This window comes from Panthera onca, chromosome D1, assembly GCF_046562875.1.
Source record: "Panthera onca isolate mPanOnc1 chromosome D1, mPanOnc1 haplotype 2, whole genome shotgun sequence".
Taxonomy (NCBI): domain Eukaryota; kingdom Metazoa; phylum Chordata; class Mammalia; order Carnivora; family Felidae; genus Panthera; species Panthera onca.
Window position 1 is genome coordinate 55,341,190 of NC_138348.1, and position 19,367 is coordinate 55,360,556.

Below are 19,367 nucleotides of genomic sequence, written 5' to 3' on the forward strand. Positions count from 1 at the left end.
AATGAAATAACATGCCTAGAATTTGCTTCAAAATAATCCAAAAGGGGATGCCTGGTTGGTTCAGCCGGTTGAGCGTCCAACTTTGGCTCAGTTCATGATCTTGCGGTTCGTGAGTCAAGCCCCATGTCCGGCTCTGTGCTGACAGGTCAGAGCCTGGAGCCTGCTTCAGATTCTGTGTCTCCCTCTCTCTCTCTCCCCCTCCACTGCTCACACTCTGTCTGTCTGTCTCTCTCTCAAAAATAAACATTTAAAATATATTTTTTTAAACATTTTTTAAAATAATCCAAAGGGATGGGAGGGTAAAGATGAAACAGGATTAATAAGATTGGCCTTGAGTACATAATTGTAAATGGGGAGTAATGGGCACGTTGGGGTTCATTACACTGCCCTCTCTAGTTTTGTATATGTTTAAAATTTAATAATAAAAAAGATCTTTTTAAGTTAAAAAATAAGCTCAATATGGAGGGGCCATGGTTAAGACATGTGAGACAAGCCTAGAGTTCTTCCCAATGACTCACTTCTTCCACAGTGATCCCTGAGGCAGCTTGGGAAGCCTTAGAATACCTAGAAAACAGTTTGAAACCAAGGCTGCATTATACGGAATACAGACACCTAAGTAAAAGAACTGGCTTCAAGTCTTGGCTCTGAGCCTTAATAGCAGCGTGACACCTTTAAAGAGTTACCTCTGAGCTTCTTCTTACCCTTGTGCAAATAGGGCTACTTCCCCGGATAGCAACAAGGATCAAATAAAATAAGAAATTTAAATTCTTTGTATTCTAAAAGTATATATGATCATCATTAGGACCACTTAGGAGATAACTTGCCTTTTATTCCTGACACTGAAGTTACTCAACCCCCATCCCACCCCAACCTTCATGCCAATCCCTTCCAATCTTCAGAAAACACATAAAATTTTGTGAAGACATGAGAGGCAGCAGGAATTAAGGTTCAATTCTGTGGGCAACCACTGTGTGCCTGGCCAGCTATAGTGGGGGGGGGGGGGGGGGGGGGAGGGGGGGAGAGGATGTAGGGGGAGAGCAGTAATAAGAAAGTTCCCTAGAGATTACTGAAAATTTACCCTCAGTTTAGGCTCCAGGTCTCTAAATACCGTGTTCGCAAATGACAAAAAATATAGTACAAGATACTTGTGAAGAAGGCCAACCACTGGAGAAAAAAAGTATTATGTTAATGACAGTTTAACTGCCTATTTCTGACTCAGAAATAATGAAATCCATCCTTTTTATCAACACCTAGATTCTATTTTCCTTCCGCAATCCCTCATGTTTTGAATGATTTTGCCTATAAACAAAGTGCACCTATTGAGAAATAATTCAATGTTTTCAGCTGTGTTTATTATCACCACTTTTTCTTTTCAAAATGCTAATCCAGATTTCAACCAACTATATACAATAATCGAGGCTTCATAACAATATTTTGAGATCACACACCTCACCGTCCTGGCTTTGATAGTAATGAGCAAGAAAGTGAAAGTAAACATGTAGACATTCAAGCACTGGGCCGTGGGACCAGTTGCTTATTTTGGCTGTATACTTGTGTTCAAGGTCATTCACTCACTGGACAGGTTTATGTCCTATGATGCCATCAACTGCCAGCCAAAGCACCCACCAGCAAGAGAAAACTAGTGTTAATAAAAACCAAAAGCAAAGATACTTTTATCGTAAGTAAATGTACAATTTCCATTAGGCTTACTACTGAAAGCCAACTTCAATTCATTTATTCATTCAAAATTTACTAAGTGTCCCTGTCCAATACCCTATGGTAGACACTAAGGACAAAATGAATAAGACATAGTCCATGACCTCAAGGGATTACACAAATACACTCATGGACCCCAAAGTTGCCAGTGACCACAGGCCACCAAAACTGTGCTGGAAGAGGTGACATTTTTAGTCCCTTATGAACACAAACAACTTGTGAAAAGGCAACCTGCTTCAAGATGTACTCCCCAAAAGCACAGGCCCTATCTGTAGGTGCAAGCTGTTCCACTACTGGAAAACTCAAGAAAATGGTTTCTAAGATCAAGATCTTTGTCTACAATTCAACAGACATTTACTCAATTTCTGTTCTATCTTTGGGCACTGTGCTAGATAACGGATGAGCAAACTGTGGTTCTCGGGCCAAATCTGGCCCAACACATGTCTGCAAACAGTTTACTGGAACACGGTCATGCATGTTCATTTACATGCTGTCTATGGCTGCTTTCCTGCACAACTTGCCGCTTCGACAAAAAAACCATACAGCCCATCAAGCCTAAAATATTTACTAGCTGGTCCCTTAAAGAAAAGGTTTGCTGATCACTATGCCAGACTCTGAATATGCAGAAATGTATCTGTATCTTGATCTAGGTGATAGTTACAAGGGTATACACATATGTAAAAATTCCTCAAGCATTTAATTCACTTAATCATATTTATGCCATAACTCAATATTTTTTTAATGAAATAAAGAGTACTCAGTCCCTGCCCTGTAGCAACTCACAATGTGGTAGAAAGCCATGAAAGTAAACAATTGCAGTACAACAGGGATAAGAAGCACAATGAAGAGTTACACTAATTACAGTAATGGCCCAAAAGAGAAAATAGCCTAACTAGGTATGTAAGGCCAAGTCTCCATAGAAGATAATTGAGGTATATCTTGAAGAATGAGTATATATATGCCAGGAGGGCAGTACTAGGGGAAGAAGGATGGAGGTGAAAACGAGAGGTCATTCCAAGCAGAGAGAACAGCATATACAAAGGCTCAGAAATGCAAAAACAACAACAACAAAACCCCAAAACAATAAAATACAACATGGCTTTGGGAAATGGCAAGTAGTTCACAGAAACACTTAGGTAAGGTGCTAGTGGATCAATGTCAAAACATGAGACTGGAGCCAGACAAAGGGGTCAGACCATGGAAGGCCTCATGTGGAAGATCACCATAGATGAGTAGCCATGTAATTTATGGTCTAAACAGGGTTACTGAGGGTAAAAGAGAGACAGAAAAGATAATTGTAAACAAGGACCATCCCAAGAAAATATGATATTTGCCATATTAAAGAACTTGGACTTTAACCTACCAGATAGGACAAGTTAATACAAGATTTTAAAGACAGGAATACCAAGATACATGCTTTAAGAAGAGTGTTCTTCATCTACTTATTTCATTTAACCTATACGTACTTACCATGTGCCAGGCACTACTCCTAAGCGCTTTACAAATATTACTTAGTAATCCTTACAACTACATTGTGAGAGAGATACTATTATTATCCTCATTATTCAGATAAAAGGCACAGGCAAATTAAGTAACTTGCCCAAAGTGGCACTGATATGATAAGTGGCAGGGCAGTCGGTCCCAGAGTTTGTGCTATTCCTATTCCATCCCAGGGCCCACCTGTGACATTTCCTCAGAGACTCCCAAGCCCTCAAATGGTGTTAGGTCCCTCTGTACTGGGACCCATACCACTCTGCACTTCTTCACAGCACTCATCATATTTCCAATCATTTGTTTAAAAATCTATCTCCTCAGACTTCAGGCTGTATTACAAAGCTATAATCATCAAGGCAGTATGGTATTGGCACAAAAACAGACACTCAGATCAATGGAACAGGATAGAGAACCCAGAAAGGGACCCACAAACGTATGGCCAACTAATCTTTGACAAAGCAGGAAAGAATATCCAATGGAATAAAGACAGTCTCTTCGGCAAGTGGTGCTGGGAAAACTGGACAGCGACATGCAGAAGAATGAACCTGGACCACTTTCTTACACCATACACAAAAATAAAGTCAAAATGGATGAAAGCCCTAAACGTAAGACAGGAAGCCATCAAAATCCTCGAGGAGAAAGCAGGTAAAACCTCTTTGACCTTAGCCACAGCAACTTCTTACTCAACATGTCTCCAGAGATAAGGGAAACAAAAGCAAAAATGAACTATTGCAATCTCATCAAAATAAAAAGCTTCTGCACAGTGAAGGAAACAATCAGCAAAACTAAAAAGCAACCAACAGAATGGGAGAAGATATTTGCAAATGACATATCAGATAAAGGGTTAGTATCCAAAATCTATAAAGAACTTATCAAACTCAGGACCCAAAAAACAAATAATCCAGCAAAGAAATGGGCAAAAGACATGAATAGAGACTTCTCATATAATACATCCAGATAGCCAACCGACACATAAAATAATGCTCAACATCACTCCTCATTAGGGAAATACAAATCAAAATTACAATGAGATACCACCTCTCACCTGTCAGAATGGCTAACATTAACAACTCAGACAACAACAGATGTTGGCGAGGATGCAGAGAAAGAGGATCTCTTTTGCACTGCTGGTGGGAATGCAAACTGGTGCAGCCACCCTGGAAAACAGTATGGAGGTTCCTCACAAAATTAAAAATAGAACTACCCTACGACCCAGCAATTGCACTACTAGGTATTTATCCAAGGGATACACGTATGCTGTGTCGAAGGGGCACAAGCACACCAACGTTTATAGCAGCGCTATCGACAATAGCCAAAGTATGGAAAGAGCCCAAATGTCCATCGATGGATGAATAGATAAAGCAGATATGGTATATATATACAATGGAGTGTTACTCGGCAATCAAAAAGAATGAAATCTTGCCATTCACAACTACGTAGATAGAACTAGAGGGTGTTATGCTAAGCGAAATTAGCCAGTCAGAGAAAGACAAATATCATTATGACTTCACTCATATGAGGACTTTAAGATACAAAACAGTTGAACATACGGGAAGGGTAGCAAAAATAGTATAAAAACAGGGAGGGGGACAAAACATAAGAGACTCTTAAATATGGAGAATAAACAGAGGGTTGCTGGAGGGGTTGTGGGAGGGGGATGGGCTAAATGGGTTAGGGGCATTAAGAAATCTACTCCTGAAATCATTGTTGCATTATATCTAACTAACTTGGATATAAATTTTAAAAATAAACAACAAAAAAAAAAACCTATCTCCTTCACTGGACTGTAAACTCTGTAAGGTCAGGGTTGAGATTATCTTGTTTACCACTGTCTTCCCACAGCCTGATACATTTATTAGCCCCCAATTTAGAAACAGTATTAATAATAGCTAACATTTATGGAGCACTTACTCTGTGCTAGGCACTGTTCTAAGAGCTTTAAACATATTAATTGATTTAAGAGAATTTGAGTAAGCTGTTCAAAGGTCACAAAGCTAGCAAAAAATGGAGCCAGGATTCTGGATCTAGCTCAATGTGCTTTACTTTATGCCATGCAACTTTTTTTTTATTGAATAAATACAAATATTACTTAATAAAATTAGTATCTGTGGTATGTACACAGTACCTGGCACTCAGCATGCATTCCAAAAATAAATAACTCTTTCAGGTGCTAAGGAAGAAACAACCTGTTACTATATTCCCCCCACTCCCAAAGAGGCAGCCTGGCCCATAGAAATATAAGCATATATCCAGATCACTGGGGAGGCAGCATAGTGCAATGTTTAAAAACTTAAGTCTTAGAATTAGAACATGACATTTCTAATTAGGTTGAGTCCCACTTACACCAATTACTAGATATGTGACCTTAGATTCCTCATTTATAAAATGAGAATAACAATATCTATCTATCTCACTGGCTACTGTGAGGATTAAATAAGGTGAATACATAATTGTACATAACACAAAAGTACTCAAAGTACATTTTTTATCATAACAATTAACATTATGATTTTTATTATTATTAACTGTCTGATTAGTTAGTGGTGGACTTAGCTGTAGCTCAGAGTTCCTGTGACCTCCTCCTAGGTTCCTTAGGACTCCACCCCAGCCCAAGTTTTATACCAAAGTTGACTATTTTACAAGTTTTAGAGCTCAAGTGGGTACTGTACATGAACAGAGTGTTTCATGGAGCTTTAGATGTCTGGCCCAATGCCTAAAAAGGTGAATATCTTCAGGGTGGGGTCCTGATCCCATTGCTTAAGCCAGGCCATCCAGAAGCAAATCAGGAAACCACTATCTCTAACTGACCTATCTGACAATGAAAGACACCACACTAGGAAATATATTTAAATACAATATCCTCTAGGGGCACCTGGGTGGCTCAGTAAGTTGACCAGCTCAGGCTATGATCTTGTCGCAGTTCGTGAGTTCGGGCCTCACATTGGGCTCCGTGCTGCCAGTACAGAGCCGGGTTGGGATTATTTCTCTCATTCTCTCTCTGCCCCTCATCTACTTGCACTCCCTCTCTCTCAAAATAAATAAATTTTAAAAAAAGGGGGAGGGAATACAATATCCTCTTGAGCTTACGAGACTTCAGCCAAAGCCTTACTGTCAGGCTAGAAATGCTCATTTAGTCCAAGAGCCTGGCCAACAGAAGCCAAGAGCTTCTGTCACTGCTGGATCTAACAATGGTGACAGAGAAAAGTTTTAGAATTTTGAGGTGCCATAAAATACTCTCTGTGACAACCTTAATTCAAAGCCTCCTAGATGCCCAGCCTTATATTAGGTCTGATCACAGAAATCACAGAATTGGGAGAATAAGGTGAATCTCCAGAGATCAACACCTGGATTGGTCCCGGCTTTCAGACTGTAATCTACCTACCTATCATTGGCCTCATTTTACAGATAACACAGCTGAGGTTCGGACTGAGTAAGTGACCCAAGTCTAAGTGGTGGCAAGAAAAACATGAGCACCTAGTCTCAAGGAATAACAATCTTGACAACAAGGTAAGACTCATAAAACTGTCAAAATGCATGTCCAGGTAGTAAGGAAGATTACCATGAGGAGCTGCAGGTATGGAAAAGAAGAACAAGAGCTGAGGTACAGAAGGCCTCCTGGTAGCAGTTCCTGGTCACCATACCCCTCACAAAGTAAAAGGGTCCTTCCTCGATTTATGGCTCCTTTTTACGTAGATCCTATAATATCGACTTACCTATCCCCCCCATTAGATGGTAGTTCCTCAAGGTTATGCCCAGTTTCCTATCCTTATCTGTGTTACCAGCTCCCCACTTAGGCATACAGATGCACCTCCTGCTGACTTCAAAAAGACTCAGACTAGCCCTGCTCACCCACACAATACTCAAAACAAGGCAACGTGTGGTCTATTAGGTATCTTCCATGCCAAGATGGAGCGCCTCAAGAAAGAGTCTAGACAACGCTAATAGAAAGTCACTCTGGGGGCACCTGGGTGGCTCAGTTGGTTAAGGTGTCTGACTCTTTAAATTTTTTTTTAATGTTTTTATTTATTTTTGAGACAGAGAGAGGCAGAGCATGAGCAGGGGAGGGGCAGAGAGAGAGGGAGACACAGAATCCGAAGCAGGCTCCAGGCTCTGCGCTGTCAGCACAGAGCCCGACGCGGGGCTTGAACTCACGGACTGTGAGATCATGACCTGAGCCGAGCCGGACGCTTAACCGACTGAGCCACCCAGGCTACCCAAGGTGTCTGACTCTTGATTTCAGCTCAGGTCACGATCTCACGGTTTATGGGATTCAGCCCCGCATATAGCTCTGTGCTCACAGCACAGAACCTGCTTGGAATTCTCTCTCTCCCTCTTTCTCTGCCTCTCTCTCTCTCCACCCCCCCCCCAAAATAATAGACATTAAAAAAAATAATAATAAAGTGACTTTTGCCAAGTAATTAACCTCTTATTTGTACTATAAGATATTGACAACAATCATCTCAGAAGAATGTATGAAAAATTAAATGTCTATGAGAGCACTTATACAGTACCTGGCACATAGTAGTCTCCCTTCTCACAAGCCTTCTGAGTTCCTATAAAAACTATTTTGATTTTGGTTTGGTTTGTCCTTGGACCAACATTTATTAAATCATAAGTATTTATTTATATGCAGGGCGCTGTGTTAAGCCCTAGGAGTAAGACGATGGTATTGTCTTAGGTATCTCTGATAAAACCTCACCATCTAGCATGGTGCTCACCATAGCTGCCTGGCACACAATAAGCACTCACTAAATAGGGAACTCTCGAGAAGACTACCAGACATGGACCACCATGGGTCACTTGCCAGTAAGCAAGGCTGAGCTATCTGTTCTGTTAGCCCTAGAGACAGGCAGGCACAGAAGACATCAAGTCCTTGGCCAGCATCATGTGTATACATTTAGAGAGGCCCGCCTGTAGTAGGGCCTGGCCATCTCAATAACCATAAAAATACAAGAAGGATCCAGATGAGTTCCTCAAAACTGCTTTAGAGACCATATGGCAATGTTCCAAACTATACCGCATCTCCATTTAGGACCTGGGTTGTAATATTAAACTAAACACCCACCTTCACATGTCCTACACTCCCCATTGAGAGGAAATGAAAATGCTTCTTCCTTTTAACATTGAGCGTTTGGAAAAGCTGACCTCCCAGGAAATGGCTGGGTCCATATCCTGGCAAATAGGATCTGGCAAAAGCTTGAACCCTACAAAAGCATCTCAATCATTCCACCTTGCTGGGCTCCAGGGCTGAAAATAGCCCCAAATGAAAAACAAGCTGTGCAGACTACTTATCCAGTTTCATAGCAAAGGCAGGCTTTAAGCTGGCTGAAGAGGACAAACCCCTCACTCCTTAACTCGAGCAGGGCTACAAGCCTCACCTGTTTCCGGCCCCATAGCAACTGGCATTGCTCTGGCACCTCTCAGGCTTCATCTTTCCAAAACAGCAGTAGAACAAGTGCAAGACAGGGAAGGGCCTTCCACAGTCAGCCTAGCACTGCTTCAAAGGGTGGCAGGGAAAGCGCTATTCCTGGACATAGACCCTTTATTCCTCTTCAAACCTGAGGGCAAAATGAGAGGCCCACATCTGACAAAGAAGCATTCTGTACCTCTACTTCCCCTTCTGGCAATGACCTAAAAAGGTTCCTCCATCAAGGCCCTATCTCAATGCCTGCTCAAGGGTAGCCTTACCTAATCCCAAATCAGAGTCCGTCGGTCTGCAGTCTTACACACCGAGTCCATCCCTATCTATTACACACCCTGATCCATACCATTGGAGTCAACTGTTTCCAGCTCTGTGTACCCCAAAACATTAAGCACTTCTAAAGGCAGGGCCCAAGTCTTATAATGCCTATGTCTCCAGCTTTGTCCGGTACCAGGGCAGCTTTAGAGCAGGTCCTCAAAGGTCTGTTTGTTGTAGAGTGAAAGTGAGCAGGTACAGAAACAACACAGAAAAAATGTATCCTGCCTTACTCTCCCTGTTGTCCCACACCAAGTACATGCTGCCCTCTGGACTTGGGCCTAAGCTGGATTTCCCAGGCTTCCTCTTATCACCAAGTTTACAGCCATCTCTCCCTCCTCTGACTGTGCACATCCTATCGGAACCACTCCGTGGACCTTTGGCAGCCTAGATGTCTGTTTCACCTCCCGGGTGTATTTGGGAACTTCTTCAGGACAAGGTCAATGGACCAGCCACCTGAGAGTCCACCAATAAGTGTTTACAGAGTTAAAAAAAAAAAAAAAAAAAAAAAAAAAAAAAAAAAAAAAAAACTTCCCTTGAGCTTTTGATAGATCATCTTTAAAAAAAGATGAGAAAAAAAATATGTCACTGGCATCTCTTACCTGGTTTTACCTGGTTTGCTCCCACAGGCTTAGATTATCTCTCTCCCTATCCTCTACTGGTTCCCAGGGAATTATCCATGAAGCATTCAGGGCAAATGGTTCAGCACCTATATTTGGATCTACAACTGTGTGATACTCAAGATGTCATCAGAACAGAGATGACAGCTCATTCTTCACATCCCACATCTTTCAGACTATAGGGAGTGATTCATCCATACTTACCCCAGCTAAACGCACGAAAAGTCCCTTGAACCAAAGCAGGACAATGTATCCTGCTATCCAGCTATACCTAGCCTATCCAGCAGGCTAGGTATCCTCTACCTAGCCACTGGTGGGTCCATGCCTAAAATCATGTTCAGGCTCACATCTAAAACTGGGAATGGGCTCCTAAATCCTCACCTTTGGGCTGAAGTCCCGGGGAAAGACTTCCAGTCAGAAAGAAAATAAATGATAACTTTCTACAACCATGTTAAAAACAACAGCTTTTAGCAAATCTAAGTTTTGTTTTTATTGAGATATAATTTGCATACCATACAATTCACCCTTTTAAAGTGTACAATTCAGTGGCTTTTAGCATATCCACAACGTTATACAGCCATCACCACAATCTAATTTCAGAACATTTTCATCACCCTAAAAATAAACCCCATACCCATTAGCAGTCACTCCACATAACCCCTTCCCCCAACCCCTGGCAACTACTAATCTACTTTCTGTCTCTACAGATTTGCGTATTCTGGACATTTTCATAAATGGAATCACATAATATGTTGCCTTTCACTTAGCATAAATTTTCAAGGTTTATCCATGTTGTAGCATGTATCAGTACTTTGTTCCATTTTATGGCTGAATAATATTCCATCATATGGATATATCACATTTTGTTTATTCATCACTCAGTGGACATTTGAGTTGTCTCCACTTTTTGGCTACCATAAATAATGCTACTATAAACATTCATGTACAATACCTAGGGACTTCCAGGTGTTGAAAACATCTGGCTGGCTCCCATACTGCTCATTCATTCTCTTGACTTAGAAAACGTAGAGCCAAGCATCATGCTACTCACCATTTAAGAAAGCATTTTTTGGGTGCCTGGGTAGTTCAGTCAGTTAAGTGTCTGTCTCTTGATTTCAGTTCAGGTCATGATCTTACAGTTTCGTGGGTTCGAGCCCCGTATCGGGCTCTGTGCACTGATGGCCAAGACTGCTTGGGATTCTCCCTCTCTCCCTCTCTCTGCCCCTCCCCCACTCATGTGCTCTCGCACACTCTCTCTCTCTCTCAAAATAAAGAAATAAACTTTAACAAAATTTTTTAAAAAAACATTAAAAAGAGAAGCTTTCTTTGACCATCCTACCTAAGATAGCACCCCCATCACTCTGTAACACGTTGTCCTGCTTTATTTTGTTTTCTAGAACTTACTATTACATGAAACTATATTACATGTCTACTTATCTATTGCCTATCCTCCTACTTGAATATAAGACAACAGAAACTATTATTCTTATTGTCCACTGCATATCAAGTACCTAACAGAGTACCTGGCACAGAGTAAGGTCTTAATACTATATGAATGAATAAATGGTACAACTCCCAACTCATCCCCTCTATACCATTTCTGCCAAGCAAACCTCCACTCTACACTCAAAACTCCAGTCTATGCTCGTTTCATTCAGCATTTATTAACATCCACTATACGCCAAGCCATTTAGATGATAAGGACAGAAATAAATCAAAATATAATCCCTGACTCTAGAAATACAACCTAGTGGTTTGAAGCAAACAATAAAAAAAGTATACCATTATAGAGATATTCATAGTCAAGAGCACCTAACTAATGGAATAAGGAGGAGAAAGGGGTTAATATAGCTTCTCAGAGGAGGTACCAGTTGATCTGAGCCTGGAAGAACAATTATAATTTCAGCCACCAGAATAAGGGAAGGATATTCCAGACAAAAGAAAAAGTATGATCAAAGCCTGAGAGACATAAAAGATCTAGGTATATTTAAAGATGAGTGAGTGATTTATATATATACATTTTTTTTTTTTTTAATTTACATCCAGGTTAGTTAAGGGGCATGTGCTCCTCTGAAACATAGTTAGCATATAGCGCAACAATGATTTCAGGAGTAGATTTCTTAATGCCCCTTACCCATTTAGACCATCCCCCCACCCACAACCCTTCCAGCAACCTTCTGTTTATTCTTATTTAAGAGTCTCTTATGTTTTGTCTCCCTCCCTGTTTTTATACTATTTTTGCTCCCCTTCCCATATGTTCAACTGTTTTGTATCTTAAAGTCCTCATATGAGTGAAGTCATATATTTGTCTTTCTCTGACTGGCTAATTTCGCTTAGCATAACACCCTCTAGTTCCATCCACATAGTTGCAAATGGCAAGATTTCATTCTTTTTGATTGCCGAGTAACACTCCATTGTATATATATACACATCTGCTTTATCTATTCATCCATCGACGGACATTTGGGCTCTTTCCATACTTTGGCTATTGTCGATAGCGCTGCTATAAACGTTGGTGTGCATGTGCCCCTGCAACACAGCATACGTGTATCCCTTAGATAAATACCTAGTAATGCAATTGCTGGGTCATAGAGTAGTTCTATTTTTAATTTTGTGAAGAACCTCCATACTGTTTTCCAGGGTGGCTGCACCAGTTTGCATTCCCACCAGCAGTGCAAAAGAGATCCTCTTTCTCTGCATCCTCGCCAACATCTGTTGTTGTCTGAGTTGTTAATGTTAGCCATTCTGACATGTGAGAGGTGGTATCTCATTGTAATTTTGATTTGTATTTCCCTGATGAGGAGTGATGTTGAACATTTTCTCATGTGTCAGTTGGCCATCTGGATGTAAAGCCGAGTGAGTGATTTTTGAGTCAAGGAAGGTTTGCCCCAAAAGAATGTTTCTTGGGGTGCCTGGGTAGCACAGTCAGTTAAGCATCCAACCTCGGCTCAGATCATGATCTCACAGTTTGTGAGTTCAAGCCCCATGTCAGGCTCTATGCTGACAGCTCAGAGCCTGGAGCCTGCTTCAAATTCTGTGTCTCTCTCTCTCTTCCCCTCCCTGCTCACTCACCCATGTGTGCTCTCTCTCTCTCACAAAAATAAATAAACATAAAACAACAACAACAATAAAACAATAAAAAACAATAAAAAACAACAACAAAAAAGAACATTTCTTAATTTTTTAATTATTTTATTTTTGAGAGAGAGAGAGAGACACAGAGCACGAGCAAGGGAGGGGCAGAAAGAGAGGGAGACACAGAATCTGAAGCAGGCTCCAGGCTCTGAGCTGTTAGCACAGAGCCTGATGCAGGGTTCAACCCCATGGACCATGAGATCATGACCCAAGCTGAAGTTGGACATTTAACTGACTGAGCCACCCAGGCGCCCCACAAAATAATGTTTTTTTAAAAAAATGGATGTCCAGTGTTCAGAATATAACAAGAACTCTTATAATTTGTATTAGTTAGGGTTCTCCAGAGAAACATAACTAATAGGTACAGAGAGAAAGAGTGATATATATATATATATAGATATATAGATATAGATATAGATATAGATATAGATATAGATATAGATATAGACAGATACAGATATACCAGAGGCAATTTATTACAGGAATTGGTTCACATGGTTATGGAGGCCAAAAAGTCCCACCATCTGCCATCTGCAGAGAATCAGGAAAGCTGCTGGTGTGATTCAGACCAAGTCCAGAGGCCTGGGCGGAGTGGCAGGGTGATGGTGTAAGTCCTAGCCCAAGTCTAAGTGCCTGAGAATGAGCAGGTCCGATGTACAAAAGTAGGAGACAATGGATATCTCAGCTCCAGCAATGAGAACAAGTTCATCCTCCTCCCCTTTTTGTTCTATTCAGGCCCTCAGAAGATTGGATGATGCCCACTGATACTGGTGAGAATGGTCTCCTTTACTCAGTCTACTGATCCACAATCTCTTCTGAAGACATCCTCACAGACACACCCAGAAATAATGTTTCATCAGCTATCTCGGCATCCCTTAGTCCAGCCCACATAAAATTAACCATTACACAATTCGACCAAAGACAAAACCCAATTAAAAAATGGACAAGGAATTTGAATAGGCATTTCTCCAAAGATGATATACAAATAGCCAAGAGGCAGAGGAAAAGACAATATCATTAGTCATCAGACAAATGCAAATCAAAACCACAATAAGATACCACTTGACACCCACCTGGATGGCTATAATAAAAAAAAAAAAAAAAAAGCTAGAAAATAACAAATGTTAAAATGTGGAGAAATTGGACCCCTTGCACATTGCTGGAGGGAGTGTAAAGCAGTACAGCTACTTTGGAAAACAGCTTGGCAGTTCCTCAAAAGCTTAAACATGAAATTACCATATGACCCAGCAATTCTACTCCTAGAATATACCCCAAAGAATTGAAAACAGGTACTTAAACAACTACATGTATACACATGTTCACAGCAGCACTATTGACAACAGCCAAAAGATGGAAACAGCCAGTCAGGGTGCCTGGGTGGCTCAGTGGGTTAAGTGTCTCCCTTCAGCTCAGGTCACAATCTGGCTGTTTGTGAGTTCGAGCCTCGCGTCGGGCTCTGTGTTGACCGCTCAAAACCTGGAGCCTGCTTCAGATTCTGTGTCTCCCTCTTTCTCTGCCTCATCCCCACTCATGCTCTCTTCTTCAAAAATAAACAAACACCAAAAAAAATTAAAAAAAAAAAAAAGACGGTAACAGGTATCCACCTAGAGATGAGTAAACAAACTGTGGTGCATACATACAATGGAATCTTAGCTACCCATAAAAAGGAATGGAGTACTGCTTCATTATACATGCTACATGCTTTAACACAAAAGAACCTCCAGAATATTATGCTAAGCGAAAAAAAGCCAGACACAAAAGGTAACATTTATCATGATTCCATTCATATGAAATATCCAGACCAGGTAAATCCGTACAGACCGAATGCAGATTGGCAGCCACCAGGTGAAGTAGAGCAACTGCTTCACAAGTATGGGATCCCTTTGGGGCATGAAAATGGTTTGGAACTAGACAGAGATGGTGGTTACACACCATTGTGAATGGGCTAAATGCCACTGAGTTGTAGATGTGTATGGTTAATTTTATGTTATGTGAGTTTCACCTCAACTAAAAAGAAAAAACAAAGATGAATGCCCCATATGGTACATTATGTGGTACTATTAAGGGCCATTATGTGGCCCTTAAATACATTCTCACAATAGCCATAAAACTCATAAAGATTAATGGTTTCTCCAGGGCCATGAGGCTAATAAACAATAGCAAAGCCAGATTTTAAACTCTAATCTGCCTGCTCCCAAAGCTCATGCCATTGCCACAACATGAAATTGCCCAGCATCATACATCCTTCCCTATTTCTTGAATGTCTATGAGAGAATGTTCTGACCACTCAAAATAAACCAGTTCTTCTCAGTTTAACATTAATCCTGGCAGCCACAGGGTCAAAACCTCTCTCAGACAGTAGCAACCTCTGAGACACCTCTGAGAAGTACCTGAGACTGCTATCTGGCCTACTCCATCATTCCCCAGGTCACCAAGCAAGCCTCCTGAAAACCCAAATGTAGATGTTCTGCCTTAGATGGCCCTTGAAGGTAGGGTTCCAGGAAATGCGAGGGAAAAATACTAATATGGAAGGCATGGCAAATAAAACACTAAGCCAGAAATCAGTAGACCTGAGACATAGTCTCAGTTCTGCCCCTAATTAGTTATATGACCTTGAGAAGTTACCTGCCTTCTTTGCATTTGTTTTTTCTGCTATAGTACAGAAATAATAATCCCCTACTATCACATCTCACAGATTTCCTATGGGTGTGATGAGCAAAAAGATGCATCTTCAACAGAAGGGTGCTTTGTAAAGTGCAAAGCACAAACCAACTGCGGAGTCATGATGATATGATTACCACTAGCTGGTTGGAGAGAAGATTAATGTCCATGAAACAATTATAAGGTGAAACAGCAGATAATTAGGTGCCTAATTATAGGATACAGATCCGGAAGATTATAGTCTCGAAAGGGGAAGTCTCTGGGATTCTTCAGAGAAACTATATAGAAAAGAATGGACAGGACTGAAGGATGATGGCAGAATAAGTGTGTAGCCAGGGCAAAGGGGGTGAAGCAGCAGGACAGCAGCGGTGCTGGATCAGATGCTGTGTGCTGGGAGGGCAGGGAGGACACAGTGGGTAGTTAGGTAAGGCCAGACTGTGGAGAGAAGACAGTCAGGCCAAGGGCAGGATGCAGTTGGCCACAGGGAGCAATAGGAGAGAGTAGAGCTGGATTTCACAGCAAACACTTACTGAGCACTAACAATGTGGTAGGCACTATCATAGCTTATGGAGATACTGGGAGAGATAAAGACATGAACCGTGCTTTCATGACTGTGCACTGGTGTCCTAGCTCTTCTGTCTGCAGTGACGTGAACATCAAGGAACAAGCTTTCTAATCACAGGAGTCTGGATTCAAATCCCCGCACTGCTATTGCTAGATGAGTGGCGTTCATGAAGTAACCAAAGCTAATTTCCACTTTCCTCATTTGCAATACAGAAATAATAAGAATCTTTCATAGGATGGTAGTGAGCACTAAATTATATAAAGTACATTAAAGAAAGAGAATTGGTGTGTGCCTTCCCAACATACAACAGATGATATCTATTACCATTATCATTTACTGCCACTGTGACCTTGAAAAGTTGCTTACCCTCTCTGGGCTTCACTTTCCCTCATCAGTAAGCTTCACAAGCTTGTTGTGAAGATTAAAGGAAATAACTGATCTAAAGCACCTAGCAGGAGGCATCAGCTCAGCAAAGTTCCCTTTTCTTCCCTTATCTCCTTTCCTTAACCCTCCTCCCTTTCCCTTTTCTCAGGCCCACATTTGAGATCTCCCTTGCGACAATGCTCAGCTCCAGAAGGAGGGCACTGAGGACATAGCTAGGGCACGTGCTGACTCTAGAAGTCAGCAGGCTCACTGAACCCCCAAACTAACTTACCCAGTGCCTGACCACTCCCATCCGGGAAGATACTCTTTACCCACTTCTTGCCAAGTGGCTCCAATTCACAAGCAAGAAGCCCTTTCTACCTGATGGCCTGACAATTTCTCCCAAGAAACCAAACCAGAAGAGAAAGCCCTGAAGGCTAAAATGATGATGAAAGACAGGAGAGTGGTATTTGCAGTGTCTTAAAACCATACGATAAAAGGGAGCATGCTGGGCACCCTTACCTAGGGGCAGATAGATCCCACGGGCATTGTGCACGTGTGACAAGAGAAGGCAAACCTGTGGCAATTTCCAAAGGTCCCGGGAATGTCTCAGAACAAGGCCCTCAGCCTGCTGGAGTCACTCAGGCATGAGGAAAAAATTAGGTTTTCACTAGTAAAGGTCAACTCATAAATACCTGATTAACCCAAGCAAACATGCTCTGCTCCAAGTCCTGGGAGAATTTACAACTGATCCATAACAGAAGTCAAGCTGAGTACACGCTTTCAAAGCTATAACTAACAATTATCGAGGTGGGGCGTGGCGGAGGTGGGGGGGGGGGGGGTGGGGTGATGGCTGGCTATAAAAGCCTAATCCAAATCAGGTGAGTCCAGACTCTCCAGTGGAAGCTGCTTTTTCTGCAAACAGCCTCTGCATAAACCTGTAGCACCAAAGTTACCTTGCCTTGAGAGATAAGAGCCAGCCTTCCCACCAAGACCATGGGAAATGCAGAGAAGCAAAACATATTAATTCTAACATCCTTGCTCAATCCCAGGGAATTCCTTTTGTGAAGAAATAACACCAGTAACTCTCATCTTATGCATTAGGAAGATATGGTCACACCAAACATCTGAAGCCACTGGCTACGCTTCCCCAAGAAGATGTGCTTTTGCCCCTGTACTTCCATCACACTTTGTAAATCAGGAAGGGAAAATCATCTTTCATAGAGCACTTACTAGAATTTCTACAAAATTTGTTAAATTTTTAAATTTTTTTTAATGTTTATTCATTTTTGAGAGAGAGAGAGAGAGACAGAGCAGGAGCAAGGGAGGGGCAGAGAGAGAGGAAGAGAGAAAATCCCAAGCAGGCTCTGTGCTGTCAGCACAGAGCCAGATGCAGGGCTCGAACTCCCAAACCATGAGATCATGACATGAGCCAAAGTCAAGAGTCAGATGCTTAATTGACTGAGCCACCCACACTCCCCAAATTTTTCAATGTTTTTAATCCTCCCAATAGTCCTGTATGATAGCTAATCATCATCCCATTTTATAAATGAAGAAACTGAGCACCAGAAAGATCAGACAAGTTGATCAGGAAAGGGGCTGGTAAAGGGCAGAGCCCACATATGAACCTAGTCTGCCTGATTCCAAAATTGTCAAAATTCTTTCGACAATTACTTATTGAGAGCTTACTATGTGCCACGCACTAGTCTTGGGTGAATATACAGCAGTGTATAAGACAGGCGAGAACCCCTGTCTTTATAGAGATTTCATTCCTGAACAAAGCTGCCTCCATATTTAGCACACCACATATTTAATAAGCAGATAAGAGATCTCTGTATTTCTTCCCCTCTGACAGGCAGGACTTGACAGGTATGTATTAAAGGAATGAATGTGGTCTTTGCCCTCACCTCACAAGAATTCCTCTCAGAGGCTGCCCAAACAGCATTGTTATTTATTCATCAGTTCCACATCCTTCTTCACACCTATGGCTTAAACCAAAGGCTTAAACCAAAGGCTTCCTTATAGTGGTGGCAATGAGTTGACACGAGTAGAACTTCAGAGTTTACAAAACACTTTATGTACATTATCTTATTTAATCCTCATAAATTTAAACAAGGTACATATTGTTCCCATTTCACAAACAGACATCAGAAAGTTTAGTTACTAGTTTCTTGGGTCCTTATACACAATTGAGAACTGTAGCTGAGCTAAAGCACAGTTCTCCCTGGTCCCGAGTGTGTTCTCCTCCCCTTCGCCTAAGAACATCTTATAATCTATTCTCAACACTGGAGAAAACAAAAGGATGTCATGTTACTATCTAGACCATTCTATTTGAATAAGCGATTTCAGGTTTCCCATATTATCAAAACAGAAGAGATAAAGAAAAACCATTGCATTTCATCCTATCATGGTATTTATTTTTGATTGTTACTAATACCTTGTTACTTTTCCCATTAAAGGTGTTTTAACTGTTTTTTGTTATGTTCTAATTTGCCATTTATCCCCCAAAGGACCTTTGGTATGAAACACTAAGCATATATGCTATATGTATAGAAAAAGCCCTGAAAATACTTTTATAATTTTTTCAAATTAGAGACATAATTCAACTTATGAAAATGCTTTTACAGGCTTGCCTGTTTTAGGAAAGACTTTAGCCTCTGAAGTGACACATACCATTAGGTAAAGGTTGCAGAAAGCAGAAGCCTCAAATGCAGGTTAATAACTGAGTATGTTCTTTGCAAAAATAACCCAACCCCATACCTCCATCCCCTACTCCCACCCCTCTCACAGCCAACAGGTATATTTCAGCAACTAAGGCCAGGCTGAGGGCTTTGTCATTCTGCTTACTCCAGGTAGCGTTTTTCTAACTTTATTCATTGCAAGGAAACTACAAGAAAGAAACAAACTCTAAAGCCAGATGCCAAAGAAAATTACCAAAGGGAACAGATGCCTGCACTCCGGGAACCCAAAAGACATCCTACGTAAAAGGCTCTGCTGCATCTGGTAGAACATAGCACACTCTGAGCAAATCAAGAAGACTCAGACTCAGGCTTGGCCTGTTTCAGAGATCTAGCCA

The 19,367-nt window shown here is 41.3% G+C and overlaps 1 protein-coding gene across 5 annotated transcripts in view; it reads right to left on the reverse strand.

The window, feature by feature from the left end:
• The window catches only part of STIM1 (stromal interaction molecule 1), a 183,202-nt gene that overhangs the window by 145,317 nt on the left and 18,518 nt on the right, over positions 1 to 19,367 (reverse strand). The gene's annotated exons all lie outside the window — the stretch shown is intronic.